The following is a 26,115-nucleotide window of genomic DNA, read 5'->3' as shown; positions in this document are numbered from 1 at the left end:
TGCCTTCTCTGGTATAAGACCTAAAATTAAGGCCCAATGTTATGTGCTGCTTTGACATCTGGTAAAATTGTGAGGACCTGAAATGGCCGAACCACAAGTCCCCCTCCCCACTCTGCTCCCATGGATGGGATACCCTCGCCAACAATCCCCTGTTTATCCCTGAGTAGGCTTCAGTCCCCCACCAGCCATGCAATGATTATATAAGCCAATCCCATCTTTCCTTGGGAACTTGGGCCATCTCTGCCTTTGGTTAGTACAAAGATTTCCCTTGTTCCATAGTCTCTGGCTATTCCCCATTTTCCAATGCAACCTCCATGTGCCCCTGGGTTGCAGGCTGTGTGTGTCTTCCTCACTTGGGATGTGAGTACAGGTGGCTAATAAACTGCCACTAATCTCATCTGTGCAGTGTTGAGTGTTGGGTATAGGGTATCTGACCTTGCCCTGGGGCAGGAGTCCCTCCCTCACGAAGGGGTGAAGAAGAGGCAATACCTAATCACCAGGTCCTGCAAAAACTCCCAGTCCCTGGGGAGACAGTCACTGGGATAAACATCTGCAACACCATGTGGAAACATGAGACAAGAGCCATGGATGCCATGCCGAAGGGAGGCAGAGATTACAGTCTTTCCTGGAGCAAAGCTTAGAGAAGAGATGCCAATAGAGGTAGACATGGAAGCCAAAAGAGGTGGTCCCAGAGCTAAAGGGTGGGCTGGAAGGCCATTTGTGTCATGAGGACAACATGTGCAGGGATGTGACTGCTAGGAAGCAGTTTGAGGCACTGCCCCTTCACTCTTTAGCTCTGGAATCCCTATTCTACACTCTTGTTCAATGCTCACTGCATGGAATGCCTTCTGAGCACCAGGGACATTGAAGGAGGCAGTAAGATGTTTAAAGTGGCCCCTGGAGTCTGATGGAGAAAAATGGTCAGCCTGTCCTGCCAGTTGCCAGCTGTTGGGTGCCCTCGCTTTACATGTAATCAAGAAATGGCACAAGCTAGAGACTTACCTGAAATGATTGACTCTAGACCTTTTAAATCGATGGTGTTATTGATGGGCTTCCCCATAACTCCTCAGGGGCTTTATTGCGGGCACTGTAAATTCTTTAGCATATCAACTCATTTTGACAAAGCTGTAGAACTCACTTTTAAAAATCCCTATGAAATATAAACTACTCTGAAGGGGGTGAGGTGATTGCAATCTGGCAAATTTTTTTTAAACAAATGGAAATACAAGCAAAGTAAAGCGATTTCATAAGGCATTCAGTACAGTGAACAAAATAAATCTCAAGTGTACAAGCTAAAGGGCATCCTGTTAATATCACAAAGGAGTCAGAGTTCAATGGCATAATATAACTGTCACATCAAGAAAGGCAGGGGTTGATGCATGAATGAGTCAGGATATGAATTCTTGATTCATATTCAGCGCGTGACATTCGCCCATGCTTTTGTGCCAATAACTTTAATTTAATAAGCCTATGCGTCAAGGGCCATTCGGATATGTTACAGCTGCAGCCTCCCACTCACTCATCCCCGGGAAAGCTCAGTTCTCTGGCTCATCCCTCCCTCGGGTGTCCACAGGGACGCTCTGCACTCATGTTCACTGTGTGTGTGCACCCTTCTCAGTAGGTCACCTGGATACCTACTGAGGTCACCCCAGATTAATACCCCAAATGTAGCCCTCGGAACTATGAACACAGCCATCGAGGTCACCAGTGTTCTTGGAGACATTTCTTTTCAGTGAAGGAAAAATACAAGAAACAAATATTCAGATTACCTGAATTTAAGGCTAAAAGTCAAAATTACTCAAATAATACATTGAAATAAGGCATCACCTTTACTAAAGAGTAAAAAACAAAATGGAGATAATAGGTTCTTTTTAATCTCAGGTAAGAAAGAATGTTGAAAAAGAACTGTTGTTCGGCCTGCAGTTATCGGGGGCTTGTGCAACCATGAGGATATGGCTTTAAAAATAATTTCTCTGTTCTCACTAGTTTAACAAAGCCAGAAACGTGGCCAGTATTAGGAACAGTATGCTCCAAAATATCACAAAAGATGTGTATCCTTAAACAAGTAGGTATAAAAAATCAGAGTAAAGGAAGTGACTGCATGGCGTGTGGAACATCCAAAAGGAGAGACACTGGTAGAACCAGCCATTTGCTAAAACTGGTACCAATTTTCTGAATACCAGACCACTGACTCTGCGGCAGGGTCTATCTAAATGTCTCTAGATATCATTTCTTGAGCATTTTTTTTAAATCAGGATTACACCAAAGGCCAAAGTTCTTGACAAGAACTGAGTTCACCCTCTGCAATGACAACTTCATATAGATTGTTACACAGAGTCACAGCCACAGATGACTCAGGAACTATTGGAGACACACTGAGTTCTGCAGAATGTGTGGACTCTCAGAGCTTTCTCAGTGCCTAGGTTTCCAGATTCGAATCCTCTCATTGCGATTCTTCATGCTGTCTGTGTGGATTGATTTGTTTCCTTGATTCACATCCTCCCCTTTTTTTTCTATGAGGTTTTCATCCATGCATTTTAAATTCCTCAAAACACTCTCACTGTGGCCTTTAAGTATTTATTAATTTCTATAGAGGAATTTCTCCCCCTCTAATTAACAGACTTTGCAAAACTCATGTTCCTATTTAACTAGGCATGACCACCATGTGCTGTCTTGACCTTACCTTTCTCTCTCTTTAACCTGCACAATCTCTTCACCACCAGTTTGGCTCTGGGCAGTGAACTCTCACTGAAAATGTACCTACTACTTCTCAGTCACCAGAGAACAGTGCACTTGGTCTGGTGACTTAAGGACTCCCACATGCAGCCTGAAAAGGGGTACTTTTCCCTGCAGAAACCTGCTGGAAGCTGGCTTTACTAGACAAGGAGTTTCAGTAGGAGGGGTCTGACATGCCAGGAGTTGGGTTTAAAAAGGTGAGTGATGAGACAGTGGTGGGTCTAATTTCCAATAAAGAAGACTGGTCATGCATGTTATCGTTTGTATGTGTAGTTTACCCCATTCTTTCTAAAACAGTGAAATTAATGTTTATTGAAAGTTTCACATTTGACTGACTATTTCTAAGACTTCTCTATGAGGTAGGTATTACTATTCTAATTTTAAATTAAGAAAACCAAGAACCAGCCAGGTGAGTTATTTCTCGGCTAGCAAGGGGTAGAGAGAGCTCTAAAGCAGATGTTGGGCTGATTGATGGCTACATAGGCCAAAAGGCAGAAGCATTAAATAGATAAAAAGTGACTTGTTAATAAATATGAGGATATGATCATGCTTCTATTTAATGGAACCATCAAACCATAAAGTGCAGCCAATTTCTTCCACTTCTTTTGTGTTGTCTTATTTCCCTGGGAGGACAGAGTAATCTGTATATGATTCTCATCTAGTTATTATCAACTTGAGTGAATGGATGACTTCCAAGTGTTTCCCATGGCTTTCCACCTTTTAAACCCACAGAGTCAAACTTAGAGCATCTTCAAATGTTAACAATGGAAACCAATATGTATTAAGACAAGAGTAATGATTGCTTAATTCTTCAGAATGCAATTTCATATTCAGCACGAGTCCCGTGAAGCATAGCAAACACTCTGACCATCCTGGAGCCTGCGTGTGGGTCCTCAGTGCCAAGCACTCCATTATGCAGAGGTAGGTCCTTCCCAAGTGCACCATTTGATAAGGACAATAGTGGAGGATTTGCCAAATTAAATCTCTCCCACGTAAGGGAGGCTCTTCTTGCTGAGTTGAGAAGAATCTAAAGAGAACCATAAAAGCACATCCAAGTCCAGAGGGAAATAAAAGCAAACAGCCTTCCTGATTGCAATAAAACCTGAGGCTTGGCTAACCCTTCTTAACCAGGAATAGATGGGATTGCACAGCCCCTTCCATGTGTGTTTTTATCAGTACCTAACACAGCACTCTGGTCCTCATCACACAAAACACAGGAAAGGAATTTTTTGAGATGTTCAGAAACGAGGTCACAGAATCTATATAATAGAATTCCCTCATTTGTAACCAAGCATGACATGGGAATGCCTTTTATCCTTCTAGCTACCTTAACTGTATGTCTGTAATAGTGGGAGATGCAGCAATTCATAGACTTCCATTTTGGTGATAGTGAGCTCACTGAGAGATTAAAAAAAAAAAAAAATTCCTGGCCCTTAGCCTCCAGGATTCTAACTGGTGGAAAAGGTGGAGCCCTCAAATGTGGTTCTGAGATCTCTTCTCTTTTAAACATCAATTTCTTCTTTGTTATAATCTTTCATCTGTTTCTTCTTTGCTCTTCAATATGTGTCCACCTGGCTCACTCCCTAAAATAACCAACTCTGATTCTTCCCTCTTGATTCAGCCACCGTCATTCAGTTAGCTTTTGTTCATTAGACCTATTTTCTGACCTTTTGATTATTTTCACTGCTCTCTTTTGAATATTCTTAAATGTCCACCCCTTTAAAATATGATTATGTTTATCATACGATGATTATGATGACAATAATGTTTTCAGAGACCACATTTACTGTTGTCAGATGGACAGTCCATACATTTCAAATTATCTCTATTAAATTAAGTCACTCCAGGGAAATAATAAGAAACCATTTTTCCACTGACTCCATACTGTCCACTCTATAGTACATTCATGATTACTATCATCTTTCCAGAAGTTGTCTCTTTCTCCTGATTTCTCCTGTGAGATAAGCTTTCACTGGAATATTGCACTGTCTGTGGAGTGGTTTGTAGGTTGGAAGAAATATGATTTAGTGCATTTGAAAGTATACTGTACCTCCCATGAGACTTATAAATCTGTTACAAATAATTTCTTTCAGTTTCCTTGTCAGAAAAGGATTAGTTCATCCCCAAAGAGTATGACTGTTCTAGGTCTATTGTTTCAGAACCAGAGATACAATATGCAGCCCTGTGAAAGTGGTTATTCATTTATTTTGGAAATGTGATCACTGACCACAGATTATTTCCATTAAGCCATGCCTGTCACACATATTGGGTTCCATATTGTTGGTGACCTGGTTCTCATTGTGGTGCTTCCCACTGCTAAGTTTATTGTCTGCTGGTGGTGAGAGCTTAAGCATTTAGTCTCTAAGGAAATATTCTAGGTCACATATATGCACGTGGTTTCAGTTGGGAGACATTTCATTCTCCAACTGCATCTTTATGGCTAGAATTTTCAGCCACCACAACCTAAAAGGAAAAAAAAAAAAAATATATATATATATATATATATATATATATATATATATATATATATATACACACACACACACACACACACACACACACACACACACAAACTATTGTCTCTGGGCATCAACAAAATAGAACCAGGGAGGGTCTATGATCCAAAAAGAATCAGAGAGTGTTTCAGTTCCCAGCGTGGAGCAACACGCCATCACACAACTTAGACCCATGTTGCCAGCCTAGAGCACAATGCAGGCTCTCCACTTCTCCAACAAAACATAATTATAAATGGCACAATAAAATATAGTGTGTGGCCATGTGTTTGCATGTGCACTTAGAGCCAGTTAGCTCACTCTGTCCAAGCCTCTTGGCTCTGTCTCCAAGATATGTAAGCATGGCGGCCTACTCCAGGCTCACTCTTGGTTAAAAACAATCTTATTCTTGACTTAAGACTTTTTCTGTGCCTCTACTTTTAAGAAGATATCATAAACACATCGGTATTTCTCAAGATAACTTTCAAAAAAGTATTAGTAAAGTGTCCAGTAAAGTATTTTCAGGACAGCAGCAGGTCAAGAAGGAGCTGACCACATCTGGTTTTCTAGGTCTGTCTCCTCACACCCTTACCTGCAAGCAAAAGGGGGGATCTGCCTGCTCACAGTCAGCAGCATGGGCCCACAGCCTTCTAAGGAGTCACCTTCTCTGTTCACTTGGGCACAATGGCACACAACCACATGAGCAGTCTCCCAGATGTGCAGAAGTGAGGCACCTGTCCTAGGCTGGAGAAGTGCTAAGTGTGAGGCTTGATGAAAGCCTTTGCCTGATGGATGGAACTGGAGAGCGGATAAATACCACATGATCTCACTCATTTGTGGAATATAATGAACAACATAAACTGATGAACAAGGACTGATCCAGAGACGGAGAGGCATTGATTGGACTGTCGGGCCTTGGAGGGAAGGTAGGGGAGGGTGGGGGTAAGGGGGAAAGATCAACCAAAGGACTTATATGCAAGCATATAGGCCTAACCAATGGACACGGACAACAGGGGGGTGAGGGCATGGGGGGGGGGTAGAGGGTAACGTGGGGACAAGGACACATATGTAATATCTTAATCAATAAAAAATATATTAAAAAAGAAAAAGAAAAAGAAAGCCTTTGCCTGAAGCCAGCATTGTGTTCCTTTACAGTGCCTTTCATTTTATGCATGTTAATGTGTTCAATAAATACTTACAAAGACTATGTGTGCCCTGGCTGGTGTTGCTCAGTTGGTTGAGCATCGTCCCATGCACCAAAAGGTCACTAACTCAGTTCCCTATCAGGGCATATGGCCGGGTTGCTGGCTCAATCCCCAGTAGGAGCTAGCAAGAGGCAACTAGCTGATGATGTTTCTCTCTCACATCAATGTTTCTCTCTCTCCTCTCCTTCTCCCTTCCTCTCTGTCTAAAATCAATAAAAAATAAAATAAAATAAAGACATTTGCAAGTCACCATGCCAGTTACTAAGAATCAGTGGTGAAGTTGAAAGCTTCTCCATCAGTCCCTACCCTGGCTGGCCCATGGACCCCTAAGATGGGCTGTCGCAATATATTTGTGTGGTCACATATTTTTATAAAATTTGCCAAGGTAAGAGTTTAACTGATACTGGGGTCAATTCCACTCTGACTATTCTTTGTCTACCTTCCCCTCATGGCTGGGGATATTAAATGTAAATGGCCATAAGCATTTTAGGAATCTAGTAAGTGGAGTTGATTTAGGGATATATGTAACATGTAATTGAAGGGGACATATTTAATGGGTTTGTAATAATGTCCTTGTATATCTAAGTCACTAGTAACTGTCCCTACTATCAGCTCATCAGACACAAGCAAAGACCCAGGTCAGAGGTCCTGTAATAGAAATATGCCCTGTAGGTGTTGGCACCCATGCCTGTGGTAATGGAGGATAAAAGACTTTAAAACATGTGGCTAGGGAGGTGGTCTATGAGAATGTCTTCCAATTCCCAGATGTGTACAACCAGAAGAAGATTTCTGAATCAAAATGCATGCTCTCCCTTTCAGGAACATCCTCAGTAAAGCTCCATTGATAATTTAAAATAAGCTTATAATATGCTTTTGACGGAAATGTCATGAAATAGAATTTATCAGTATCCTTGTGTTTGTGGGGCACAAACTCATATCGACTACAAATGGTGAGAGCCTTCCCATGTGAAGGTGCATGTTTTATGTATTTCCATGTGCAATAAGAAAAATAAATTTTAAAAAAACAAGACGAGGCAGAGATTAAATTATTTTTCTATTTTTTCTATAGAAAGTATACTAGAAAAAATCACCACTATTTAAAGAGACAAAGGCTATACACCTAAAAACTATAGGAAAATAAAATCATAGACATGTAGCCCAGTTTATTCATTCATTCATTTATGTGTGTGTTTCCAATTAAATTATAATTTGCTGTGTTTTATTTGTTATTAAAAACAAACATTCTTATTTTACAATATATTGTGTTGCTAAAACAAAATTTAGATCCCACACAAGCTGAGTGAGAAAGTCAGGATCCCTACAGCCCCCTGCTTTTGTATCAACTCCAGCACACTGCTCTATGCCAGCCTCCTACTTCATGCACTCTGGGTTCAGGATGCTGAGGTTTAAATGATGTGTCCTCAACCTTTTTCTCTGTATATTCCTGCTCCTGGTTGCCTCCAACCCCTGATCTGAGTTCCAGACCCCTCCCTGCTCAGGAGTAGAAAAGGTTTGTGTCTAAGTGCCCTGGTTGGGATTTCTGAGTCTCTTCTATGAGCAGCCTTTTGGGTGTTTGTTCAATGTTTTGTCCTTGACTTGGCAGGACTCACTTATGCCCTCATTTCTGTTCACTCTCTGCACCCTGAGGGCATCTTCCAGTTTGAGTTTGGCAAGCTCATAGGCTCATGTCACTCTCTGAATCCAGGTTGTCCTGTGTCCCTCCACCTTGTCAGGACTCTCCCCTCCCATGAAGCTCCAGGACATCATGGTAACCCTGGGGCCACTTTCAAGCAATGTTTTCATGTACTGTGTTGGTTGAAATCCTGAAAATGACAATCAGAACTTTTACTCAGCTAGTAGGATGGATTGAATAAGTGTTTTATGCCAAACAATGACTGTGGGATACTAAGACTGACTTTTTTATATCATGACCTGTTGCAATACTTATGCAGAAGAGTCATACCACCCCACCAATTTCGAAGTGTTAGTGACTGTGTTTATCCAGAAAAACTGACAATTGCTGAAAGGATGAATTCACTTCAGTCGGTTTTCCACACTGCCTCACAAACTTGGCCTGTGCTTCTGGGATCAGATCCCCAAACCTTGAGTTATTCTTCTTCTATGTACTCAGTTCTGCTCCAATCTTACATCTCCTTCCAGGCCGTTCATGCTTTCCCACGGGACCCGCTCTTCCAGGCTCTTCAATTTCCTGTCTCTGTAAATGTGGTCCCTTGTAATTCTACCTAACAGATCTAAATTATTCCACCTGTTTCAGCTAGAGTTTAATGTACTCCCCAGCCAAGGAGAACCACCCCTTCCTTCCAGGGATTCCCAATTCACATCAGCATGATAAACACAATCCCCATTCAGGCCTTGGACGTCCCCATCATCTAATATTACAACATTTATGTCACCATGTTTGCATGTGTGGATGTCACATCTGGGGTTTGCACTCCCAAAGCAGTCTAGAGCAAACCTCATGGATGGATGGATTGCTCTTTTTTACTGAAAAATTCAGTGGCTGGGCCTACACAAAGCAAGAGGATTGTTCTGGAATCAAGCATGATCCCAGTGAGGATTTAGTCCTACCAAAGATAGGAAAATATAGACCCCTGTTTGGCATTTTTGTAAGTAGTGAGAAGGTAAAAAAGACTATTGGCCCAGTGCTTCAGCTGCATGCTAAGACAAACAGTCTTGCTCTGCCCAGAACTGACTGTATCAGGTTAGAAGATATTTAGGAGATGCTTTCTCTTCACTGAGGAGAAGTCAGACTCATCCAATACATCTTGGTTGCATTACTTTCTACCTTTCACCATAGAATATGATGATGACTTGCCTTTAGTACTTTGCAAAAAAAGTAGATTATAATAAAGAAGAGCATGATTTAGAGCACCTTTTTAAAATTTTTTGCAATGAGCACATTGATGTCAATTCTTCAAGTCACTAATGAGAGAAATTAGGAGCTACGCAATGAGGAAAACCCACAGACTGGCCCTGAAGTCAATATTTATGGAGCCAATGTCAGTGAATTTTTTTATCTTGGAAATGTTATAGAAAGCATCCTATTGGATAGGAACATACTTCCTCTCATAGTAACTCGATTACCAAGTGATACCTACATTTCAATTTTAGTCATGCAATGGCAGATTCTAGACCAGTGGTTCTCAACCTTCCTAATGCTGCGACCCTTTAATACAGTTCCTCTGCAGTTTTACAGAGTGAACATGGCTCCAAATTCAAGCTGGACACAGACATGAGATCGTAATTTAAGATTTTCTTAAAATGGCACTGAATTTCAATGATGGGTAAATTTATACTTATTTTACAAATTGTACTCTGCAGGTTCAATGGGCTGCACTGTAAAAGATGGATTCATTTTAATATGTAGATATTAAATTTTATTATGTTTTCCCAGGTGTTGGAAAGTTAGAAGCTTAAATTAAAAGCTTTAGTCTATAATATTGTGATAAATGTGACAAGTGATTACTAGAATTAGTGAGGTGATCACATTGAAAGATATAAAAATGTCAAATCACTATATTATATACCTGGAACTAATATAACCAGTATAAGATTGTATTCCAACTATACCTACATAAAAATTATTTAAAAGCTTTAATCTGATTTGAAAGTTTCTTTTTCCCCTGCTCAATTCCTGTGTATTGATTGCCTATGTTTAATAAGCACTGTGATAGGCCCAGAGGTTGGTTATGTGGCCACTTTACCTAGTCAGCAGCCAAGCTGTGATTAACTCCTCTCTCTCTCTCTCTCTCTCTCTCTCTCTCTCTCTCTCTCTCTCTCTCCCCCTCACCCCATGGGATGACAATTTATATTTGTATATTGGCTCTCCACAGTTTCTTCTCTTTATTAACATTGTTACTTCCTAACTGGACCTCTGTATCTAGAACTTCCACCATTCCTCCTTCAAACACTCACATGTACACTCACATGAATATGTACCGGCCCGGAAATATGCACAGTTATGTGCATACACACACACCCCCCCACACACACACAGTGCCTTACACACAGAGGTAACCAGTGGGATACCTCTAGATGAAAATCTGAAATCAGGCCATAGACTGAGAGTCTGTTTGGATCCCTGATGGTCCATCTCGGGGTTCAGGACAAAGGACCATTTTTATTTTTCACACAGTGACGAGAGCCTGCCTGTTGCCATGGTTTTACTTCCTAGCTCTCCCGTCGGACCCCCCTCTATCCTACATCACAACATCCATGCCCCACCCATGTGCTTCTGCATCTCCACCTCACAGTTTCTGCATCCATCCAAGTGAGGGCAGGTTGCAATGACAGAGGTGAGACAGCAGTGGCTTATCCACTAACAGACTTACTGTCCTCCATTACAGAGCACCAGTAACTTTTCTATAGGGTTAATGGGGGTTTTACAGAGAACAAACCTGGTTCCAGTTCTCATTTTACTGGGAAACCTCACTACTTCTTTGTGCTGACACTTCCCTGTCAGGCTTGAGAAAAATTAGGATTATATAACATCCCAGTTGTAGCTCAAAGAGAAACAGGCAACATCCGGGTATGTTTCGGTTTGTTGCCTTTTTCTTCTAGTTCAGCTTTCAAGGAGGGAAAATGAGAGACCACCAGGTAAGCAGGGCATGGAGAAGAAGCCATATGAATAAGAAGAAATGAGAGAGGATGGTGACTGACTGTCCACATGAGGAACAACTAGGCTGGGAGCTGGACAGTTAGACACCAGCCGTTGGGCTTGGACACTAGAGAGGGGGGAGAACAGGGCAGTGTTGCGACAAGCAGACTTTGCTGTTTCTGCCAAGATGACCCTATCCAAGGAGCACCCTGTGCATTCTGCATGGTGGTGAGTTGACACCCTCATTGAGGGCAGCCAGTCCCTGTGCCTTCCCCGGCACAGCCCCACCCAAACTGGGAGGCAGAACCCCACCCAAACTGCCCCTGTGTCAAAGGAGAAGGCGATGTCCTTGAACACCCTCAGGGTAGATGTGCTTGGAGAAGTGGACTTCCACATAGGGTGTCAGAGACCTGAGGCCTTTCTATCTTGTGTTGGTCCATCCCAGGGCCCTCAGCAGCCTCACAGGAAACTGCAGCCAGCTGGCTGGTGGGGAAGGACACAGGGCGGATTGCAAGGGCTATGCTCAGGGGTCTATCCTAGAAGTGGTGCCCTCCCTTCACTGACCACAGTCCCGTGGCCACCGGGAGCTTCCAAGAGGCCAGGAAATGCAGTTGAGCTCTGCACCCTGGTAAACGCCCTGCCACAGAGGGAAGCTTCTTTTCTCCCTTTCTCATTTTGAACAGACACAACAAAACAAAAAAAACAAAACAAAAAGATGGGAAATGGAGATGTTCATAGAAATTCATATAATGTAAGTAATTGAAAAGGGGAAAAGACTATAAACTCTCTGAATGAAGACATCTGGGAAAAATTGTGTAACAAAGAAAGTTGCTACATTCAAGTTAGATTCAAATCAATAGATCTTACTTTATTACGTAAAATTGCATTTATATGAACAATTTTGCTGACCTATGTAAGCTATGCTTCACAAACAATCACATTTAATAAATATTTATTTGGCACCAAAAATAAACTATAACTATTTGCAAGTGAGTGCTCATGGGTATGTGTGGGAGAAACGCATGTAAACATTATGGATTGGAATTATTCCTTATTGGAATAATTGTATCTTAACTTCTCCAGCATGCTGACTGATAGTTTCAGTATTGTGCAATTTAAAATGATAAATGGATTTTGCCCATTTCTTAACGACGCTTAAAATGATGCAGAAACAATGCAAGAGCAATGGAAAGAATTAAACATACTAGCCCAGACTTAGAGACATGTAAAACGTTCTGGCAGCCCGTTCTTTCTTAGTAATTATGATGCTGCCTCTGTCCACACGGATGACTTGGGTGGCTCAGGGCCACCGAACCATGTGGTTTGAGTTGTTTCCCACCAGGGGTGATGGATTAGAATGGGTCCAGCCACAATCTCCCACCCAGTCCCCCTTGTGACCAAAGGCATGTGTTTGTGAGAAAGCTGGATGTTTTCAGGAGTGAGATTGGTGACAAAGGAACAGAGAAAAAAGAAATGTTCAGCACAGTGAATCTGCATCAAGTTTTAACCAGCTAAGCTACAGCCCTTCTTGCCTGTAACCTCAGAATAGAGGACTCATTAGAGACCTCGGCATCATGACAGATGCCCCAGGAGGCCCACTGCGGCTGCACAGAGAGGCCATGAAGCAGAGTTCTCAAGGAGATAAGATCGCAGCAACCTGAGCAGCAAAAGACAGACTTCTCTATAGCATCATCTTGAAACTTCCATTAAGTTTATATTAACCTTTCTTTTCTAAAGTTTATTCTGCTTTTACAGTTTTCTCAGAATGCTGCAGAAATACAGGAAAAGATAAAAAAAGTCTCTATTCAAATATATCCTATCCCAAACATTTCCATAAAATGAGAATTTGTCTTCCTCTTTAAACAAAAAAGTGACTCAATAGAAATTTCCAACCAAGTTGGAATCTTTTAAAAGCAACCTCAGAGGGAAGGTAGGGGAGGGTGGGGGTAAGGGGAAGAGATCAACCAAAGGACTTATATGCAAGCATATAGGCCTAACCAATGGACACAGACAACAGGGGGGTGAGGGCATGAGAAAGGGGGATGGGGGGTAATGTGGGGATAAGGACACATATGTAATAACTTAACCAATAAAGAAATTAAAAAATAAAAATAAAATAAAAGCAATATCGAGCAAAATTAAAAATATAGGTTGACGTTTTTCTGAACATTTCTAAAAAATTCAAAATTTCAAGGTTGAGGAAAGGGATAGTTACAAATTCTATGGGGACTTGGAGATACTGGAGGATTTTTTAAGTAAAATTTGATATAAAACTAAAGGAAGAAATCTTTCCTCCCCTTCTCATAGTGGAATGTTTTCAAAATAGTGAATTATTTTATGAAAATGCATTTCCAGTAAGAGCAATGGGAAAACGCCAAGCAAGGACCTGCCAAGACATGAGATTCACAACAAACAAGGAGATCCGAGATTTATCATATATATAAAAGATAAGGAAATAAGACAACAGATTCCAAATGAGAAGTATTCTCACATAAATTAAGGGTTTTTAAAATTTAATGGGCCACTTCAATTATGTGTCATAATATAATTTGAACTAATTTAAAGTAGAACAACTTCATCAACAAAAACATTAATTGACAATTAATTAATAATGATTAATTTTAACTGCCATTTGACCCACTGATCCCACTGCTAGGAATATATCCTAAGAAACCTGAAACACCAACCAGAAAGAATATATCACCCCTTTGTTCATAGCAGCACAATTTACAATACTAAGATCTGGAAACAGCCCCAAGTACCCATCAGAGGAGTGAGTAGATAAAAAAAGCTGTGGTACATTTATACCATGGAATACTATGCAGCAGTAAAAAAGAAGGATCCCTAACCCTTTGAGACAGCATGGAGGGACCTGGAGAGTATTATGCTAAGCAAAAAAGGTCAGTCAGAGAAAAACAAATATCACATGATCTCACTCATATGTGGAATCTAATGAACAAAATGTACTGATGAACAAAATAGATACAGAGACATAGAAGCATAGGACAGACTGATAAATCTCAGAGGGAAGGAAGGAGTAGGTGGGTGGGAAGAGATTAACCAAAGAACTTACATGCATATATGCATAACCCATGGTCACAGACAATAGTGTGGTGAAGGCCTGGAGCAGGGAATGGGTGTGACCTAGAAGGGGTCAATGGGGGGAAAATGGGGGCATCTGTAATATTTTCAACAATAAATGTAAATTTTTAAAAATGTAAACAACAATAAAAGATGGGTTTTATTGATAAACCCACTTGTGATTTAAGGCTTTTGAAAGCTACATAGACATCTCACATAGTTAATTTTTAGTATAAATATTTATCTCATTCTTCAGGCTATATATGCTCACAAGAGATTAATCGGGATTATAGTTACCACTTGATGGTGTCTCAGAGTCTATTGTTCAGTGACTGCACAAATGCAAACAGAACTCTCCTTGAAGCCTGAAACCCCAACCCCAAAGAAAGAAGCATTTAAGAAGGTAACCCCAATATTCACACCTTTTGTTTTCTCATGTTAGTCTCTTGTAGGCAAAAAGGCTTGTCTTATCTGGTCCACAGCTGAATGGCTTGTACATTTTAAATTTCTTAAAAAAATAATAAGAGAAGAATATTTTGTGGCACATGACAATTATATGAAATTGACATTTCAGAGTACATAAATAAAGTGTTATTAGAAAACAGTCACACCCATCCATTCACGTGACCAAGGCTGTATTACTTGCAAAGTTGAGTAGCTGCAACAGAGCCCATATTGCCTACAAAGCAGAAAATCTCATTGTCTATCCTTTTACAGAAAAAGTTTGCTGACCCCTGGCCTAGTGGTGGAGATGAAGGAATAAAAGGTGAACCACTCATGCTTCTAAGGAGTGCCTTCTAGCGAAGACTAGGGCTGCTGAGAACTCCGTGAGGAGATCCAGTTAAAATGGAAAATAGAACCAGGTACTATAATAGTCTGTCATGTATTTGTGCTTTCAAGACTGTTATAGTACATACCCTACCATGCATGCATCGAGGAAGGGACTTCTTTCTTTATTTTTCCAATATTTGACACTGTTTCCAATAATAATGTCTAACTTGTAAACCATAATGTCAGAATGTGTTGAGTCCTAGAACCGAAAAGAAGGTTGGGTATATATGACACAGATGACAAAGAATGTTCCCCATTTCAGCTGTAGGGCTGAAACTTCAGGGTGCCCAGTTAGAATCAGAAAAATCCCCAGGCAATGTACATTGGCAGCATTTAATGGAAAAAGACAGCTTTCCTTCATACAAGAGCAAATAGCCAAAATAAGGAAGTGATAAGGTCAAAGTACTAAATGTTAAATAAATATTAAATATCACCAAAATGTTCCTGTAGAGGTTTACTCAGAATGTGAGAAGACGCTACACTGAATAAATTTGCTGACAGGTATGATTGATGTGCCTGCTGCTCCTTGCTAGGGGATCTCACCTGCACCCTGAGAGAAGGCTGCGTGGAGTCCCCCCTCAGACAGCATGCTGGGGAGCAGCATTGTTTCTCCATCAGACTTCACCTAGAATTTGCACTTTGTTCTGCCTGGTCACCTGGCATAAGGAAAAGAGGCCGCCCGCCTGCCTTCTTCCTGGCTCCAAAGTTGTTTATTTCTGAGTAATATCAATGGTGACCAGGCCCGAAGGGAAGCACAGGACCCTCAAGTTCCCTCTTACTGGCACCGGAGTCCACAAACACATTGAAATTGATGGCCAACAAGATTATGGCAACAGAAGAGAAAACACTCAGATTGGCTAAGTTTTGTGCTGAAATCATTTTCTTTGGTGAATCAGAACAATCATATGATCCGGTGTGCGTGGCAGCCTCATCTCCAACTTCAGTGGATGGTAAAAAGTCTGTTCAATTCCACTTAAGGGTGTGGAAGAAAAGTCATCCCTCAGAGGTTCTGAGAAAGAAAGCTAGCCTGTGAGCAGATGCTCTCATTGCCTAAAGGGGCAAAATGGTCAGAGACTTAACGATGTGTGTGTGGGGGTGGGTGGGGGGAGGGGGGTTGAGCCAGGAGATCCTCATGTGTTTTCATGCAGGGGCAGGAGGACAATAGTGCTACCCTGAGTCCATGGGAAGGTAGGGTCCTGAGATCAAAGAAAGGAGTCAGGTGTGAACCAGGTGGGAGAGATGAGCAACTACCGAGGCTTGGTAACCACCTGCTCTCCACCCCTGGGCTCCAGAAAGGAGCTCTGGGCCAATGGCAGCCTCCTTCTGCTCCAGAACATCCACCAGCACAAAGGGAGCTGGGAACGGACCGCTGTCAGCGTCACTCGGCGCCAAATGTGAGAGCGGCTTGGAGCTAGATAGTTCATTTAGATGCTGGCTTGATTTGAAACATGTGCAGATGAGGAATGCAACCAGCTTGTGTGTAACAGAAACACCGGCCAAAAGATGACAGCCTTTATGATCCTGACACTTCTTTCTACCACAGCAATTAGTATTCGGTGGGGACCAGGAACTCTCTGCTTGTCACTTCCAATATCATGTTGTTACTTAATAATAAAGTTCCAGACTTAGCATGAAGTCACAATCTCATATTGTATAGTCGGTTACAGATGCTGAAGACTCCGGAGACGCCACTCTGCAGGGAGTCAGAATTATTGTTTGGCATTTTCTTCTCAGTAGGAGCCTGGTTTTCGGGATTTGTCATGGAGTGGGAGCTCTGGGCTTATTTGTTTCCCGTCGTCACTCTGACACTCCCGCCCTTGGTAAGAGCAGCCAACCCCACCAGCTGGATGCCCTGGGCTCCACTCCCTAATGCCAGGAGACCAACAGTCTCCCAGTGTATTTAAGGGGTCTCGGGACCCTTGAGTTTCCTGCTGTGTGGCTGTCTCCATAAAATGTCCCTATAAAAATGCTGGCCTTTCACTAGGCACAGAGCCGGGATCTCAGGTCCAGCCAGGGGAAGGTTCATAGCAGCTGGGAGAGGCGGAGGACCAGAGTCTGCTGATCCAACAAACAGCTCCTCTTTTCTGGGGAGTTGTCCTGGAGCCTGGAAGGACATCCATATTACTAGCCCTCTCCCCCTGAAAAAAAAAAAGTGGGGACACCAGTGTCTACTTCTGCATCCAGGCACTGTGTCAAGGGGAAGGGAGGCTTGACAGGAGTTGAAGGACGCATCTGAAGCAAGCTGGCTCAAAAACATTTGAATTCTTACTAGGATAGGGTGTAATGCTTTCTCCTTACTGATCCCTCCTGAGTCTGACTCAGATTTCTTTTTCTTCCTTTCTTTTTTTTTAATGCACAAGTGAGCACAAACACAAGTGTTATCAAATTCTCGAAATCCCCACATTACATCTTGTCTGCGTCTTTGTAATACATCAAGGTAGGGTCAATTCCACAATTAAAACTAATTAACATCTGTGGTTTTATTAGCATCATATTAGTTTTTTTTAGCCAAAGCACAGATAGTGCTGAAGTCACTGAATCTGTGCCTTCCAACCTACCAGAGCATGTGGAGATGTGGGGTGACGTGAGACAGATGTCAGTTCTATGCCTGTTGCAGCTAGGTAGCAAGCAAGGCAAGTAATTAAGGAGAGTGAATGTGATATAACATATTTCCAATCAAATTATTGAAATTGAATCCTTTACAATTTTCACATGTAAACTTAATTATTGAGTTGAGTAAACTTTTTATAATAATACTAGCGGCTTGGTGCACAAAAATTTGTGCACTCAGGGGGGTCCCTCAGCCAGGCCTATGCCCTCTTGCAGTGTGGGACCCCTCAGAGGATGTCCACCCCAGTAGGTCCCTCACCTCATGGAGATTTGGCCAGCCTGGGTGAGGGGCTGATGGCTGTTTTCAGGCTGGCCACACCCCCTTTAGGGTGGGGGGTCGGTCCCCACTGGGGTGCCTGGCCAGTCTGAGTGAGGGGCTGAGGGCCATTTTCAGGTTGGCCAAGCACCCTGGCAATGTAAGCTCCCAGCCTCTCCTTTTTTTTTTTTTTTATCCTGGGATTTATTTACCTTCTATAATTGAAACTTTGTTGCCTTTAGTGGAGGCCTGCAGAAAGCTTGGCTTCCTCCATCTCCAGGGGCAACCCACTCCTGCTCGCTCCAGCTCTGTGGCCACAGCTGGCTGAAAGCAGGTATCTGTGGTTTATTTACCTTCTATAATTGAAACTTTGTTGCTTTCAGTGGAGCTCAGAGCTGGGCTGTGGCAGGCAGGGAACCTTGGCTTCCTCCATCACTGGAGCAAGCAAGCCTCCTGCTCACTCCAGCTCCGTGGCTGCCAGCTGCCATCTTGGTTGGGTTAATTTGCATATAGTCACTCTGATTGGCTGGTAGGCATGGCTTAAGGCATAGTGAAGGTACAGTCAATTTGCATGTTTGTCTTTTATTAGTACAGGATAGAACTGGCTTTGCTATGAAAAAATATAGCAACTCTATGTAAATATATGCAAATTTATATGTATATCAATGACCAGAGTAAACATAGTAGCCTAAACACTCACATTAAAAATAAAAGCAGGGTCCCAAAATGATATTTGTATACCGTGTTCACTGTAGCACTGTAGCCAAAAGGTCAAGCAGATCAAGTGACCATCAATAACTGGAAGGATAAACAAAATGTAGCATATGCATACAATAGAATATCGAGCCTTAAAAACATTCTGACATAGGCTACAACATAGATGAACCTTGAGAACATTGTGATCAGTGAAATATTATGAAGAACTTTATGTTGGTAAATTCGATAACTTACATGAAATGGACAAACCCCCTAACAGAAAGAAACCAAAACACACTCAAGAAGATAGGTAACCTGACTCATGTCTATTAAAACAATTGAATTTGTAGTTACAAAGCTTCACTCAAAGAAATATCAGGAAAATATGGCTTTACTGGTGGAATTCTATCTTAAGAATGTGTTAAACCTATACTTTCCTTATGATGTAGCCCCTACACTCCTAGGCATTTACTCAAAAGAAAAAAAGTGGTGCTCAAATAAACCCTTGTACACAGATGTCCATGGCTACTTTATCTATAATAGTCAAACAGTGGAAACACCCATCAATAGATTAGTGGATAAACAAGTGTTGTACATCCATGCCATATGATATTACTCAGCAATAGAAAAGAATGAGGTGTTAATACATGCCCTAATATAAAACATTTATGCTAAGTGAAACCAACAAAAAATAATTTATAACATGTTATTTTTTTATAAAATTCTAGAGGAAACTAACTAATCTATTTTTATAAAAAGATTAGCAGTTTTCTGGGGTGGTAGAAGGAAACTATGGAAAATTAGTAAATGTCATATTTTTCCACTAACTACCCACCTTCAAAAGAGATTTCAAAACATTCCTCCATGGTAGAGAAGTGCAACAAAGGAGGATATTTTATTTATATATGCAAAATTCCAAATTATCCTTAACAATGTCTTGGAAGCTATGGTGCCAGTTCAGATTCTCAAGATTTAAAAATGAAAATAACTGTTCCCGATAAGGAGATGAACTAAGCATAAGCTTAACTACATGCATCCTGAGATAAGAAAGTATGAGCTCTAAGATGATGATTTTATGGTTGTGTAGAGTCCATGACTTGACTCAAATCAATAGAATGTGGCCAAGGTGATGGATGTTATACTATGATGATATTCATTATGTAAGAAGCCCTCTTAGCAGACTACAGTGTGAGATCCCTGGCCTAGAAGAAGCTGCCATGACCTGAAGACCTGTAAGTACCTATAAGTCCTGGGGACATTGGGGGTCTCTGGTGCTTAGAGAAGCTTGTGGCTGACATCCAACAAGAAAATGGGAGCCTCCGGTCTACAGCTGCAAGGAACTGAATTTTGGCAACAACCACTTGAACTAAAAGAGGACCTTGAGAAGCTAGACCTGTATAGAGACTTCTCCAGGGAGTAGACAAAAGGTGGTGTGTGACCCTTAGTTCAATGCTCCTCTAGAGAGTATAAAACACTGAATTCAAAAATGGTGAGAAGAGGGGTCACTTTGTAGAAAGATGTGAGAGTGACTTGGCATTTTTCCCCCACAAGCTCTACCCACCCTCCCTAGGTTGAGTTTTCACCCATACCCAAGACCCTGTAGAAAATACAAAGATTAAGTCCTCAAGAGCGTCTGGCCTAATACGAGAGAAGGTTGTACCATACTGGTAAATCATGAAATGCAAGAACACCATAAATAAGCAAATGTTATGGTGGCTGAAAAGACGGGAGCCCACTTGCAGGAGGGGAGACCTCAGCAGGCTTGGCAGAGGAGACACCCAAGTGGAATGCATTCATAGGGCAGGCAGAAAAGGCTCAGAGAGTGAAGGCATTTCTGAAACAGAGATAGAAGAGATAGAAATCATTGAGGTGAGAGAATGAACATAGTTCAGTCAATAATATCTATGGGTGGGATGGCAGGAGTAGAGATTGAATACCAGGTGGAGGCAGGAGTTCATAGTCTGAACCTCCAGGCTTGTGGAACAGTAAGTTAAGTTTGTGGTCAGCAAAGAGGCTTCCAAAATCACTGTATGGAAGTGTGGCATAGCAAGAACCACCCTCAGAACACCATGGCTCTGCAGCATTGGAGAGGATGTTAGAAGAGTGAGAGGCAAGACAGAATACAAATGGAGATGGTGAGCTGACTCCTGTCCCAGTGTTCTTCATCCCTGGAGGCTGTAGACTTCCAGGTTGTTATCAACAGCAGCAGGTGGAAATGGGAAATTAAAGTTCCAAAGAGAAGTCACAAGTGTAGCTACAGATCCATGAGTCATCCCCACAGGACAGATAAATGAAACCACTCCTTAACTCATACATTCACAATGATATGAGATCAGCTCACTACACGGGGCACCACAGATAAAGGTTTCCAGACCCATCTTCCAAAAAGTGGGGAGAAGAGAGTCTGAAGCATGGGGAGCAGTGTGTACTGATATGATGTGGCAGCTTGGCTCTGGCTTAACTGAGAGCACTTGAATTCAGGGAATAGGATATTTTGACAATGATTGCCTGGTAATGGCAATATACATGATGAGAGTTTTATTTTAAGCTCTAATGTAAATTTTTTTAATCTATGTGTTGTGGGCAACAGCAATATCATCTCCCACAATAAATGGTATGTGGCTAAGACATCCCAATTCATAACCCTGTTCCCTGGGATGAATGTTGTCACTGATTATCTTTTTCCATTAAATGCTTTCCATGTCATCAGAATTCAGGAACTCAGATGATGATTAGGCTGCCTTTGGGGTGATGTTAAAACATATGTTCTGTTTATTGAGATAGGGTTGTTGTTTAGTGTTGCAAACCATGACAACCTGAGCAAAGAAATCCGATGAGAGTAACATATAGCGGTTTAATATCACATGTATTTTAAGCCAGCTTGTAAGGATGATTCACAGCTCACTCAGGAATGGGCATGGCCTTTGCTGCCACATCCTAGTCTGGGTCTATTGTCCCTGACAATGGAGAAAGGACATAGAGAGTGCAGTGAACCCAATGGTAAAGGATGGTAACGGTGATGTTGTTAGGCAGAAAGCTGATGCTAATTCAATCTGCAGGGGTGCACACTGCATGAACTCATGAAAAAATAAATTTTGTGAGCCAACAGGAGCCATGTACAGAGTCACATGCTATAGCATGCACATGAAATATGGAAAGATAAATAAAGCTATGTTTTTATCACTTACATGTCTGTTTTTTTGGTTTTTTTCCACCATCCCCACCCCTCACCCCCTGCAAAAGAGACCACATGTCTGTTTTTACAGTTAAATATATTTAGCATAAAATATTTCTTTAGATACATTACAATAGAAGAGATTGCAGAGTTCTCAAATGCTTCTGGAGACTAATTTCCAAAGCTGCTAAAAAAGAACCATTGCATTGAGTCAAAGACTCTTACTATTGAAGGCCACCATGTATCCCATGTTTAAATGTTCCTGTTAGTGGTCTAATTAGATGGAATGCAGCTCTGGGCACGAATCAGTTCCACTATCCCTCATAAGGCAGATCCAGTGGTGACTGGCTACTTCAGGGAGTTCTGAGAGTGTATGGAGAGTAGAGAGGACCACCTGGGACTTCCCTAGAGAAGGAGACACTCTGGAGGTGGCTTCTGCTGTGATGTGGTGGCAGCCGGTGCCTGGGTGATGAGAGAAGTGTTGAGCATAAAGGAACAAGTCAAGCTGAACTACAAGTTGAAGACATCCCTTTGCAAGGACCCATATCTTCAGCAAAGCTGTTGCCCCCCCTCTCTTCTCTCCTCCCTCTCTGATGTCATATTAGCTGGTGTTAAGGGGTCAATTTTACAGATTGGTGGGGTTGTATTTTAATAGGATGTGACATCCCCCTTAAGCAATCAGCCCAGGAGCCAGGGTGTCCATCATGTGCCATGCACTGATTCTGCTCATCTGCTCCAATGGATTGCTTCATATAGCAACTGCTTGTGTACTGATGGTGTATGAGCTTCCATTCCTGAGGCAACTGGCTATTTGCTATGGTAGTACCAGGAGTAATTTTTTCCAGCACAGTTTTATGGATATTCCTGCATAAAACATCTAGTTTTTCTTGGAACTCGGCCATTTGGATATAGAAATATTTCAGCAATAGGCTTTGCCTATGGCAATAACCCAGAAGACCAAAGGCCAGTTCTGTCATTTCAAATACATTTCCAAACAGTAACCTTGAGTGTTGAAATCAACTGTGAACATAGAGATGATACTTATGATGCATCTATTAACTTTCACAGGCTATTTTTTAGTGGAAAATCTCTTGTTTTTCTCATGTTTCCCTGCATGTGTTGTATAAAACTTTAGACTATCGCCGAAACCGGTTTGGCTCAGTGGATAGAGTGTCGGTCTGTGGACTGAAGGGTCCCAGGTTCGATTCCGGTCAAGGGCATGTACCTGGGTTGTGGGCACATCCCCAGTGGGAGATGTTCAGGAGGCAGCTGATCGATGTTTCTTTCTCATCGATGTTTCTAACTCCCTATCTCTCTCCCTTCTTCTCTGTAAAAAAATCAATGAAGTATATTGAAAAAAAAAAAAAAAACCTTTAGACTATCACCTGAGAAATATAGGTTCCAAACCTACATGGTGCTACTCAGGGGCATAACTGGGGAATAGTAAGTGGCTCTAGGCATTAAGATAGGTTCTTGGAAGAGGCATTTATTGTCAGGATGGAAAGATCTCCAGGAAGAATTGTGTTGCTTCCTGTTCCCTGATGCCATGCTCTCTGTTGGTCATAAGGGAAGACAAACTCTTCCTTCACAGCTGAGCTTTTCTAGGAAACTGGATAAGAAGGAAACTCAGAATTCCAGAGTCTCCAAGAACATGAAGAGAAAATGCATCCCTACTTATGGGAAGAATGAAAGACTAGAAACCACACACTTCAAGACTGTTGGTTTCTCACCTTGTATTTTTCTTGTCTCTCCTATTTCTCTCTCTAGAGCAGGGTTTCTTGAAGTCAGCACTACTAATTTTTGAGCTGAGTTCTCTCTGTACATTTTAGGAAACTTTGCAGCATTCCTGATCTCCTCCTACTGGATGCCAGAAATACCCTCACCAATTGTGAAAAACAAAAATATCTCCAGATATTGTCAAATGTTCCCTGGGAGGGAAATTGCCCATGGATGAGAACCAATGCTCTGGAATAACTATTCAATGAAACATAGGACAATGATGGTAACTATAATTCACTAGGTATTCTGCTAAGTGCTTTAAATACATTATCTTTTTAAAATCATTATAAAAACTCAACCTAGTTGGTGCCATTATTATTTCTTCTTTGTGCCTGAAGAATCTGAGGCATAGGGAAGGTAAGTAGCTTCCTTAGGTAGAACAGTGGTGGAATCTGACTTAGAATCACTGCACTGCACATACCATGTCATGCTACAATGCATTACAGACACACATATACACCAAAGAATGGACGAGCACTTCCAGCTGTCAAGTGCATGGTGCTGGGAATATGGTTGATGCTTTACAGATGTTCTATAATAGAAATGTTAAATAAAATCGATTAATAGGTGTAGTTTATATGTTATATTTAAATATGTACCTAGAATTTAATTTACTTAGTAAACAAAGGAGATATCCTTATTGATTCAGAAGCCCTGGTACTCATCCTGCTCATCACTGTGTGGGGCCTCCAGCTCTTCCCACCTCTGATATGAAGCATCTAATTGACCATCATTTGGAGAATCACTGCCACCTCAGTCCCAAATACTCATGTCTGCCACCTGACCACCAGGTGCCAAATAGGGCACAGTGTTTTCCTCACTGATGGTGTGTCTATGAAGCCTCAAGAACTGTGGAACTCCAAGGCAATATTTCTTGTGTAGATCTAATATAAAATCACTGATTTACATTTACATGTGGCAGGGGTTTTCCAGGTGGGAGACAAGCTCTGCACTGAAGCCATTTTTTACTTCTAAGCAGTGATGGGGCATAGTACTTGCTTACTCATGCAAGCAAGAACATCTGGTGAGCATCGACTGCAGTCAAGGGCCAGCCCAGCAGTAAAGGGAGACCAGGGATAGAGGGTGAGTTTCTCTATGACCAGGCTATAATCACTCTCTAGAGCCAGGCATTAGGATATTAGCACCAGCCATGGAAGTAAGCTCTGATCTCACTCAGCTTCGATGCCAGGAATAAGCAATGCCTACCTCCAAACCCTAGCCTTTTTAATACACAGCTGCAACCATAATTAGAAAGCAGCATTGCTGAAACCGGTTTGGCTCAGTGGATAGAGCGTCGGCCTGCGGACTGAAGGGTCCTAGGTTCGGTTCCGGTCAAGGGCATGTGCCTGGGTTGCGGGCACCTCCCCAGTGGGAGATGTGCAGGAGGCAGCTGATCGATGTTTCTCTCTCATCGATGTTTCTAGCTCTCTGTCTCTCTCCCTTTCTCTCTGTAAAAAATCAATAAAATATATTTAAAAAAAAAAAAAAGAAAAGAAAGCAGCATTTACAGAGATCTACAGAAAGCAGAAAAAGCCACTTCCAGGGTGGGATGACCAGTACAGAAGGCAGGTCTGTATGCTTCCGATTTCCAACCAATACCCCCAGTTCTACAAAAAGGGATTTACAGCTTTGGCTCAACTCTTTGTGTTTCCCTCTGAGAAAGAGATGTGCAATTATAGATTAGTCCTATTGGTTATATTAGTTAGGGTTGTACAGAGGGACAGAACCAATAGAAGGTATAGGTAGATATAGATATAGATAAAAAAAAGAAGATAGCTTTATTTTAAGAGTAATAGTGGATAAAGATATATAGAATATACATATATATGCTGCACATATAGTATATGTAAGACCACTATATTTGATATATAAACTATTCTATATCTCATATATAATATATATTATACAATAGATGTCATATATATTCTAAAATATATATTATATAATAATTTATATATCATATATATTAGTTTTTATGTGTGCCTATGTTATTACAAAGAGTTCAAATATACCCAAAGTAGACAGAATAGTTTAGCGAACTTCAATTTACCATCACCCAGTGTCAACAACTATGGCAATCATGGCCAGCCTCTAATCACTTGCCAACCCTGTGCTAATTTTAAGCAAGTATTTAAAAGTGTATACCTAAGTGTATACCTAAAAGTTGAATTTTTTCAAACATAACCAGTACATGATCATCACATCTAAAATTAATACACATATAAATGCACATATACATAAACACACATATAAACTAATATATATATATGCTGTATATGTTATATGTAATGTAAGTATATACTATACATACTATTATGTGTTGTGTGTTATACAAACACATACACGTACACACACTTGGAAATACCATATTATGGGGTGAATGTGGAGCAACTAGAATGCTCATCACCACTGACAGGGTACAGACAGGTAATAACCACTTCAGTAATCTGTTCAGCATTCATCTGTTAAAGTTGAACACACACACAGTCCATGATGCAGCATCTACTCCTAAATTACTCACCAGGAATGCACACATGTGCATAATAAAAGTATATGCAAGAATTATTCTCCATAGCTTCAAACTGTAAAGATGTAAATATTGACGAAGTGCAAAATGGATTAATTTTGGTATAATC

Source organism: Myotis myotis, unplaced genomic scaffold, assembly GCF_014108235.1.
Source record: "Myotis myotis isolate mMyoMyo1 unplaced genomic scaffold, mMyoMyo1.p scaffold_m19_p_5, whole genome shotgun sequence".
In the NCBI taxonomy this organism is placed as follows: domain Eukaryota; kingdom Metazoa; phylum Chordata; class Mammalia; order Chiroptera; family Vespertilionidae; genus Myotis; species Myotis myotis.
Note: the sequence above shows the minus strand (reverse complement) of the source record.